The 9,377-nt window shown below is 47.6% G+C and overlaps 1 pseudogene; it reads right to left on the bottom strand.

The window, feature by feature from the left end:
- Positions 1-7,245: 7,245 nt before the first annotated feature.
- LOC102266074 (ERI1 exoribonuclease 3-like) lies at positions 7,246-7,858 on the bottom strand (annotated as a pseudogene).
- Positions 7,859-9,377: the final 1,519 nt, after the last annotated feature.

Raw genomic sequence — 9,377 nt, forward strand, 5'->3', positions numbered from 1 at the left:
GCCTTGGCCAAACTAGCTGCATCTCCTCCAGAGAGGAATGGGAACTGGAAGGATTGCCTAACCTGGTCACACCCAGGAAGGTGGGAAGTCGTCACACACCCAGGGAAAAATTAAACAAGTTACCCGGATGACAGTGCTTCTTGGCAGGGGTTCAGTGGCATGCCTTCCCTGAAGCCATTTGTTTGGCATTGATACCTTGCATAGTCTTCTGTGTATCCTTGCCACCTCTTTTTAATATTTTCTGCTTCTGTTAGGTCCATACCATTTCTGTCCTTTATTGTGCCCATCTTTGCATGAAGTGTTTCCTTGGCACCTCTAATTTTCTTGAAGAGATCCCTAGTCTTTTCCATTCTATTGTTTCCCTCTATTTCTTTGCATTGTTCACTTTCGAAGACTTTCATATCTCTCCTTGCCATTCTAAAGTTGCCCTGTCTTTTGCCCCCTTCTCACATAAGGGCTGCTCAATCAATAGATTATTTTAATAAACAGAAGGCATGAGCCCACTGAGCTGAATGTTTAGAAATGATTCTCTTCTAAATTCGGCCTTTGTTCACACGGATCATTTTACAGCCCTGCTCAAAAGTGGGGAGTGACTCCCATCAACAGAAAGTTCACATTCTAAGCCACCTATTTCAGGAGCCCCACAACCTGGGTTTGGAAACTTTGGGAGAATTATGCTAAGCAAAGACAGAGGTTGGACATTCTAGGAGAGATGGCATTGGCAAAGGTGGTGATGAAAAGGGGAGAGACATTTCCGTGGGTGCATAGACCATGGCAACTGGAGGGGAGAGTTTCTACCCAGGAGCATCCGAAGATTCGCTTTAGCAAAGACCCACTCACACCACTCTGGGGACCCTTCCCTGATCTCACCAACCCGCATGGCTGTGCCTGCCTCTAGCTTTCTGCCAACTTGTGTTTCCATCTCTAGCGTCACAGTTAACTGGTAGGAAGCACTGCTTCCTACTGCTAACCCCTGTCATTTTTTCGTAGTATCTATAATGTATTGTTTCACTTCAGTGGTGAATCCCTAAAGAACAGTAACAGTATCTAGGGCAAAAGGGTACACAGAGCAGAGGCTTGGAAAGTTTAAGTTGAAACAACTGATTCCTTAGAAAACAAGGAGGGGTTGCCCAAATTAGATAGTTGGGTTATATTCACCTCTGGAATGAAAAAAGTTGGCTAAACTTAGTTGGAAATCACTTATGCTGATTAGCAGCCAAGGAAATAATGTAGAAGTTTATCAGCTTTACTCAAAATTTAATTTAAAAACCATTCTATCATCCAATTAATTTAACAGTCTGGTGGCATTGGAGTAGTTTTCACACTAAGTGGGGAGAAAACAATGTTCCTTTTCTTGGTGGAGAAGATAAGACCAGACAAATGCCTGCAAGTGGTCACAGGCATGTGATCGTCTGAATCTAGATCTAGCTCTGGATTAGAGCCAATGTCATTTCCCCCGAGCCCCGACCAGTCACATTCCACAGAGAACAACGTGTGTCTGGACTCCTTACTTTGCAATCTCACAGTGACCTTTGAAATAGCCTCTTATTATTGGATGAAAGCTGCTTTGCAGCAAGGGACGCTGATTGTAAATGCCATGTTTAGGAACCAGGCCAAGTTCGTCTTCACAAAAGTTCTACCATATTGTTGACAAACACGAAATAGTTGCTGCATGTGGCCGCTGCAACCAGACGCGCGCCGGCACCCACATCCGCGGCGGGGTGGGGGGCCTGTGTGATTAGAGGGGCCCACCCGCACCCACATCCACGGCGGGGCAGGGTCTGTGCAATTAGAGGGGCCCACTCCACGCTGGCAACCCCACGACTGCACTGATTCCAGCACTGTCCTCTGAACTCCTCACGGCTTCTCCAGCCTCTGGGCTTCTCCAACCTCTGGGCTGGACTCCTTCACCTGCAAGAGCTTCTCTTCACAATTATGGCACCTCAAGACATTTGAAAGTGAGTCCGTCTCCCTTTAGAACATTTACATGTTTTTTTTTTAAACAAACAAATGTAATTGTTTACTTTTTCAAACAATTAACCAAAAATGGCAAAGGTAGGCAAATTCATGAAAGAAATAATAAAGGGAAGATTAAAGAAAATCGGTTGAAAACTTTCAGTGGACAATTACACACATTCTTCCGTCAGTTTGTTTTTATGCCAAAAACAGATTTGAGGCACTTTACAATAAAAAATATTAATAGAAAGTAAATTTTAAAATGGGCCTCCCTGGTCCCTTAGTGGTAAAGAATCCACCTGTCAGTGCTGCACACACAGGAGACGTAGGCTTGATCCCTGGTCGGGGAGGTCCCCTGGAGGAAGATATGGCAGCCCCTCCAGTATTCCTGCCTGGAGAGTCCCATGGACAGAGGAGCCTGGCAGACTGCAGTCCATGGGTTGCAAAAGGGCAGATGTGACTTAGTGACTAAATGACAACAACAGATTAAAGAACAAGAGATGAAGCATGAAAGGGAGTAAAAATTCTAACAAAACCCTAAGTAAAAGGAAGTATCTTAGCCCATTCCCGTTGCTAAAAGAGAATGCCACAGACTGGGAGGCTTGTAAACAACAGAATTTTGTTTCTCACAGTTCTGGAGCTGGAAGTCCAAGCTCAAGGCACCTACAGCCTCAGTGTCTGTTGAGAACCCTCTTTCCTCTCGCTGAGTCCACGCCTGGTGGACGGAGGGAGAGAGCTCCCAGGGTCTCTTATAAAGATAAAAATCCTATTCATAGGGGCTTCGTCCTCATGGCCTATCGCCTCCCGCAGACCCCATCTCCTAAATCCGTCACATTAGGTATTAGGCTTCAACATCTGAATCACGGGGCACAAACATTCAGTCCACAGCGGGGAGCTGTAACTGACCGTGAATCTCAACTCGATGAGGCCAAAGTATCTGGGCACCCGGGGAAGGTAAAGAGCCCCAGGAGAAGCCCCTGAGCCCCCTGTGCTGCAGATCCACAGAGGGAGGGGGCACTTCCAACACAGTTATCTGACCCTCCCCGCACTTAACTGAATCAGAGTCCCCAAGCAGGAAGCCCAGATGTCTGTCTAATAGAAGGAACCATGAAGAAAGACAACCTTTTTCTTCGCTCTGAGACTATCCATGACAGATGGTTCTTCTGAAGCCCACGGGACAATGAAAGGCACAGCGTGGATCTCATGGCTGTTCCTCACGCTGACCTTCAGCAGAGGTTGAGATGTAGCCTGATCACAGCAGGTGAAAGATCCAGGTGCATCTCACCGGCGAGGCCCCTGGTCCAGCAGAGAAATGGTGCACTCGGGTACGTGGCCTCTCCTTCAGGGGGCGGTGAGGAGCCAGTAGGGCCATGCTCGTGTGAATGTGTGTGCTGACTCAGTCGTGACTGACTCTTTGGGACTCCAGGATATAGTCCTCCCAGGCTCCTCTGTCCATGGGACTTGCCAGGCAAGAACACTGGAGTGGGTTGCCATTTCCTTTTCCAGGGGATCTTCCTGACACAGGGCTCAAACCTGGGTCTCTTGTATTGCAAGGGATTCTTTACCATTAGTGCCCCCTGGGAAGGCGTGCATGGAGCCAGTCCCCAATAATAAATGTTAGCAGTTTTTACGGTTATCCTCAAAGGTCACTGTTCTTACTAGACTCTGGCAGGGGCTGAAAATGTCAGATAACCAACAAGAAGCAGCAATAAAAACCATCCCTGCTCTCACTACCCCTTTGTAGCACTGTCGCCTGCAAAGCCTGTTACTAATTCCTGGGGAAATGAAGAGAGAACCTGGTAACAGAGGCAAAGCTTCTTCTCTTGCCCTCTGTGCTGAGTGCAGCTTCACTGGCTCAGAGCGGGGCACGTGCAGAGGCCTTGCAGCGGGGCCTCAGACCAGGGTTCCTGGTGGGAATGCCAGGGTCCACACCTCAACTCAGGGCTTCCCAGGTGGCTCAGTGGTAAGGCAATGCAGGAGACGCAGGTTCGATCCCTGGGTCGGGAAGATCCCGTGGAGAAGTGGCAACCCACTCCAGTGTTCTTGCCTGGAGAATCCCATGGACAGAGGAGCCTGGTGGGCTACAGTCCATGGGGTCGCACCGAGTCCAATAAGACTAAAGCGACTGGGCACACACACACACACACCTCAACTAAGGGCGTGGGCAGAAGGGCCACCTGAGACACCATGATTCAAGACGGCGGCACGGCGTTGCAGCGGGGCGGGAGGGGTCCTGAGAGCCCCGCCGGCATCTGGAGCCGGAGCAGCACAGCCCCGCCCCTCGCCATGAGGCGGCCCCGCCCACCAGCTGAGGGGGAAGACAGCGCTTTCCTTTGTTCAGAACCACATTCGGTCTGGTTCTATTGGCCCCAGCGACACTGGGCAGGAGGACCTTGATGGGGACCCACTCAGGAGGGCGGGAGACAGTACCACCAACAGCACAGAGCAAGGTCCTTATTTCCCTCAGTTTCACAGCCACCCTGTGAGAGGCACCCACTTTACAGATAGAAAGACCAGGAACGAATGGGTTCAGAGTCATCACTGCTGCATGACGGAACCTAAGGTCCACCTTCAGCACGGACACTCTGCTCTTAAGACCCAGTTCCACAGCTCCGCCCGGGGAAGGACTCAGGCTGCTGGTTGTGGGGAAAGCCATACGCTGCAGGCACTTGGAGGGACATGTCCAAACGGCGGCTTTGTTGTAAAAATTAAAGCCTGAGCTACATCACCAGAGTCCCTGTATATGCGGCCAAACTTCTCAAAAAACAACTTGAATGGGGTCAAATGTTAAACTGGAGAAGACTCTTTAGAGTCCCTTGGACTGCAAGGAGATCAAACCAGTCAATCCGAAAGGAAATCAGTCCTGAATATTCATTGGAAGGACTGATGCTGAAGCTGAACGTCCAGTACTTTGGCCACCTGATGCAAAGAGCTGAATCATTGGAAAAGACCCTGATGATGGGAAAGACGGAGGGCAAGGAGAAGGGACGACAGAGGATGAGATGGTTGGATGATATCACCAACTCAATGGACAAGAGTTTCAGCAAATTCTGGGAGCTAGTGAAGGACAGAGGAGCCTGGCGTGCTGCAGTCCATGGGGTCGCAGAGTTGGACACAACTGAGTGACTGAACAACAAAATGGTAAGAGACGCACAGGTCTCACTGCGATCTTGCCTGGAAGACTTTAGGAACAGGATTTGTCACGCGTCCACATCTACAAGGCAGAACCCGTCAGAAACCCTCAGCTGATTCCCCGGAATCTGAGTCATTGGGTAACCTCATCCACTTTCCCCTTTGTTCGGAACATGGCCAGTGACATCCTTTTTTGAAAATTTCTCAACTCTTTCTAAAGGGCAGTCACCCCTGAAGTCATTTGTTTTAAAGTTTCACATTCAAGCCAGCATAAAAGTGGAGAATGAAACGCTGTGTGGATCTCTTGAACTTGAATCCAGATAGTGAGAGCTCATAAACTCCCACTGGGGTGACCCAGGCTCCCCGGGGGCGGGGGCGGGGGCGGTGGGTCCTAGCCTGGCCCCCAGAGCACAGCCAGCTTCTTGTTCGGTTCCTGAACCTTCATCAAGAGCCAAACACTAGCGAAGGAGGCAGTGGTGTCGGTTTGCGCATCACCTTAAGAGGAGTAGGTGCCCAGGGACCAATCAGTCACCGGGGAGCATCTAGAAGAACCGACACCCCCTGGACATCCTCCCGGATAGAGAGCTTGTCGACTTGGAGAAGGATGACATTTGAAGACCGTAGGAAGGTGAGATGTGAAAGCATTTGAAACTCTAGGGCCCTCGGAGCAGCTGCCGGACACCGAACTCGAGAGCCCTCGGAAGAAGCAAGCTGCCTGGGGATGCAGGGAGCCACGCTGCTCCTCCCACAGCTGTCGGAGCCAAAGCCGGCCTCTCCCCACCCCCTCCCGTCTCCGGGAAGAGCAGGAGCTCCGGAAAGAACAGAAAAGGCGAAAACACGGAGAGACGGAACTCAGGAAGGGAGCCTCGGATAGACCCGGATGGACCCGCAAGGATCAGAAAGGGTAAAATTGAATCCAGCGTTGGCTTTGGAGATGACTCTTAGGCATAATGAAAGGCAAAGTTCGAATGCCATGTCGGGGTGTGAGATAATAGCCGAGTCCCTTTTGAATCTGTTTACAAATACGTGTAATTAAAACGGTTTTGACAGCAATAATGTCCTCAGGAGGTCGTGTTCAAGGCTGGAAAGACTGGCAGTGAAACCTCACCTTTAAAAGGAGCACACTTGCTCTCATCCTAAAATGTGTTGGCTCCCAGGCCTGGAGAGAATGAAGGGGCACAGCGCTATGGAAACCAGATGCAAATTCCAGGACACAAGTGGCTGACTGGTGCTTACAGAAATTCCGGATCTAGAGACCACTCCCCTGATGTCAATGCCAGGAGGACTGCCGAGCATCTGGGAAGAAAGGATCTCCAGGAGCCGGCGTGGAGCAAGTCACAGCAAACTTTTTTCAATCATATTCTTTTTTTCAGATTATAAACGTGGTATCGTCTCACTGTTTTTTATTTTCTAATTGGAGTTTAATTGCTTTATGATGCTGTGTCAGCTTCTGCTACACAAAAGCATGACTCAGCTGTATGTGCACATGTATGCCGTGTCTCCCTCTCCTCCCACCCCACTCCTCTAGGTCATCATCATTATTTTTTTTAAAGCGCTAAAAAAACAAACAGGTGAATGGCCCCACCATTATCCCAACCCTCAGAGATGACTACCATTAAGTGATTTATCCACGTTTTTCTCTGCATTTATACTACTGTACAAAAAACAGGACTTATACAGATGTAGCTCGATTCTCACAAGATTCCTGTTCCTGGAAAGGTGATCTCCAAAAGCAAACTAATACTTAAATAATTTCAGTTTAACTTTGACATTCACCTACCCACGCGTCCTCTGTGAAACTGAGTAGTCCAGTAGGAAGACTTAATGTCGTCCTTCTGATAGTGGGTCAATACTGCTGTTCCCATATACAAAGTGTGGATCATTAAATAGCTTCAGTTATTTGCATAGCTAATGAAAATTATCATACTCAGCTGATACTGGGCTGAGGTTGAGAGGTGGGGGTTGGGGGCACAAAGTATCTGTTCCAGAGGGGCCAAGTAGCCAGGCCTTACCCAGGGCAGAAGCCCACAGGGCGGGCTGGGGGACACTCTGGACCAGAGCTGTGCCGCTCTCCCTTTGCCCCTCTGGTGAGGGAGAGGAAGGTTGTGGGCTGGGCCAAGTAGCTACCCTGTCCTGCCCCATCCCATCCTCGGCTGGTCAGAACGGCTTTGACGTCTGCTTGAGGATGAAGCCTCGACACGCGAGTGTCTTCATGATGTTGGCCACGTTCCTGCAGTCTTCAATGCCGCTGTGGGGCCGGCCTGTGTATTGCAGGCCGAGGCCCTTGTTCATGTCCAGAAGTCCGTTCTTGGGCCAGCAGCCCATGGCGAAGCTGTAAGCCTTTTTCAGGTTAATCCACTGCTTGAAGTAATCTGCTACTGGCAAGCCCCAGTACTGGCACTGTCCTGGGAGCAGGTTAATCCACTGCTTGAAGGAATCTGCTACTGGCACGCCCCAGTACTGGCACTGTCCTGGGAGCATGACTTTTAAGTCCCAGTCTCCACAGGCGACAAAAATTCACCTGACGTTTGGATCGAAGAGGCCTTTCCTCGCCGTCCACTCATCGCCCCTCTCCAGCACTTGCTGCAGGCTTGGCTGACCATCCACCATGGCTCGGATAATCCCAGTGAGCTCTGTACAGAAGGGAGTACACTGTGGATGGACTACGGGCTGGACATACGTGTGAAAAGTAGACTCAGTCTCCATGGTCCGGCCATTTAGCTTCAGGATGGGGAACTCTATGATTTCCTCCGTGCACTCTGACCCCCTGTTAAAGCATTTTATGTATGTTAACTCTTAAGAAAACCCTATAAGGAAGGTAATCATATCTTATTTCAAGCGGAGAAAAGGAGGCTCAGATAAATTGATGTTCCCAAGGTCAGACAGCAAGCGATTGTGATGTCACTTGTTCAAACCTATTCAAACCAAAGTCAATGTATGTTCCATCCTACTGCCTGCCATCCAAGTAATCAGGTCACGGTTACGCATATATGCGGGTCAATAAATCAACATGCTCAAAGTTGTTTTGTGATGTGACTGTGCATATTATAGAATAATTAGTAGAGGTAGTGAGTTTGGAGTCCATTCTCTGGCACTCAGCACCGGCATGATCTTGAGCAAATCTTTTAACATAAACTCCGCGACAAACTGAAGATCCTATCCAAAGTAATAACAGCCTCACAAGGCGCTCAGGAATGGAAGAGGGAAAATGCCATAGATCCTACAAATATTTTAAAAAATTAGTAAGGAAAGAGTATGAACAAGACTATGTCTCCCAAAAGGTAGATTAAACAGTAACATTCTTAAAAGATACAGATTACTAAAACAGACATGAGAAGAAATAGAATGTAAGAGTAAGTCCATATTTATTAAACAAATGGAATTGTAATTAAAAACCTTCATAAAAATACATAGCCAGGTCTAGATGGCTTCTCTGACAAATTCCATCAAATATTTAAGAAACAAATAATACAAACCCTACACAAATACTTTCAGAAAATATAGGAGAAAGAAAATTTTAATTTCACTGTATGAAATCAGCATCACCCCAATACCAAACAAAGTAAACCGCAGTAAAACTATGGCAAATACTCTTCATGAACTTAAAGGCCCAAAGTCCTAAAAGAATATCGGCAAGACAAACCAAACAATAGTTTTTAAGTGTACTACATCATGTTCAAGTGGGACATTTTCAGGACTTCAAAGTGAGTTCAACATTTGATAATCCATCAGTATACTTTCTGTAAGAAGGGAAAGAGTTGAACAAACACTTTAGAAAAATATGTTATACAAATGTTTACAAGCACATGAAAAGATGCTGAACAAATCATTAATCACAGAAGCATACGCTGAAAAGATGGACACCACCAAGTGTTAGCAAGCACATGGAGCAGTTGGAAGTTAAGCGTTTTTGATGGGCATGTAAAATGGTGTTCATTGTGGAAAACAATTTGATAATTTCTTATAAAATTAAACATATACTTACCATGACCCGTCAATTCTACTCCTATATATTTACCCAAAGGAAATGAAAACATATGTCCACATAAAAGTCATATTCATCAATGTCCATAGCAGACCTCTCATAATTGCCCCAAACTGGAAACAACCCAACTTTTCCTTCACTGCGTGACTAGACAAACAAACTGTGGTACATACACACAGTAGAACTCTTCAAAGCAATAAGAAGGACTGAATTACTGGTGGATGAATCCACAAACACTATGCCAAACAAGAGACAAGATCCAAAAGGCTATCTACAGTATGATGCCGCTGATGTGAGATTCTAG

The sequence above is a fragment of the Bos mutus genome, chromosome 23, assembly GCF_027580195.1.
Source record: "Bos mutus isolate GX-2022 chromosome 23, NWIPB_WYAK_1.1, whole genome shotgun sequence".
NCBI classification, from domain to species: Eukaryota; Metazoa; Chordata; class Mammalia; order Artiodactyla; family Bovidae; genus Bos; species Bos mutus.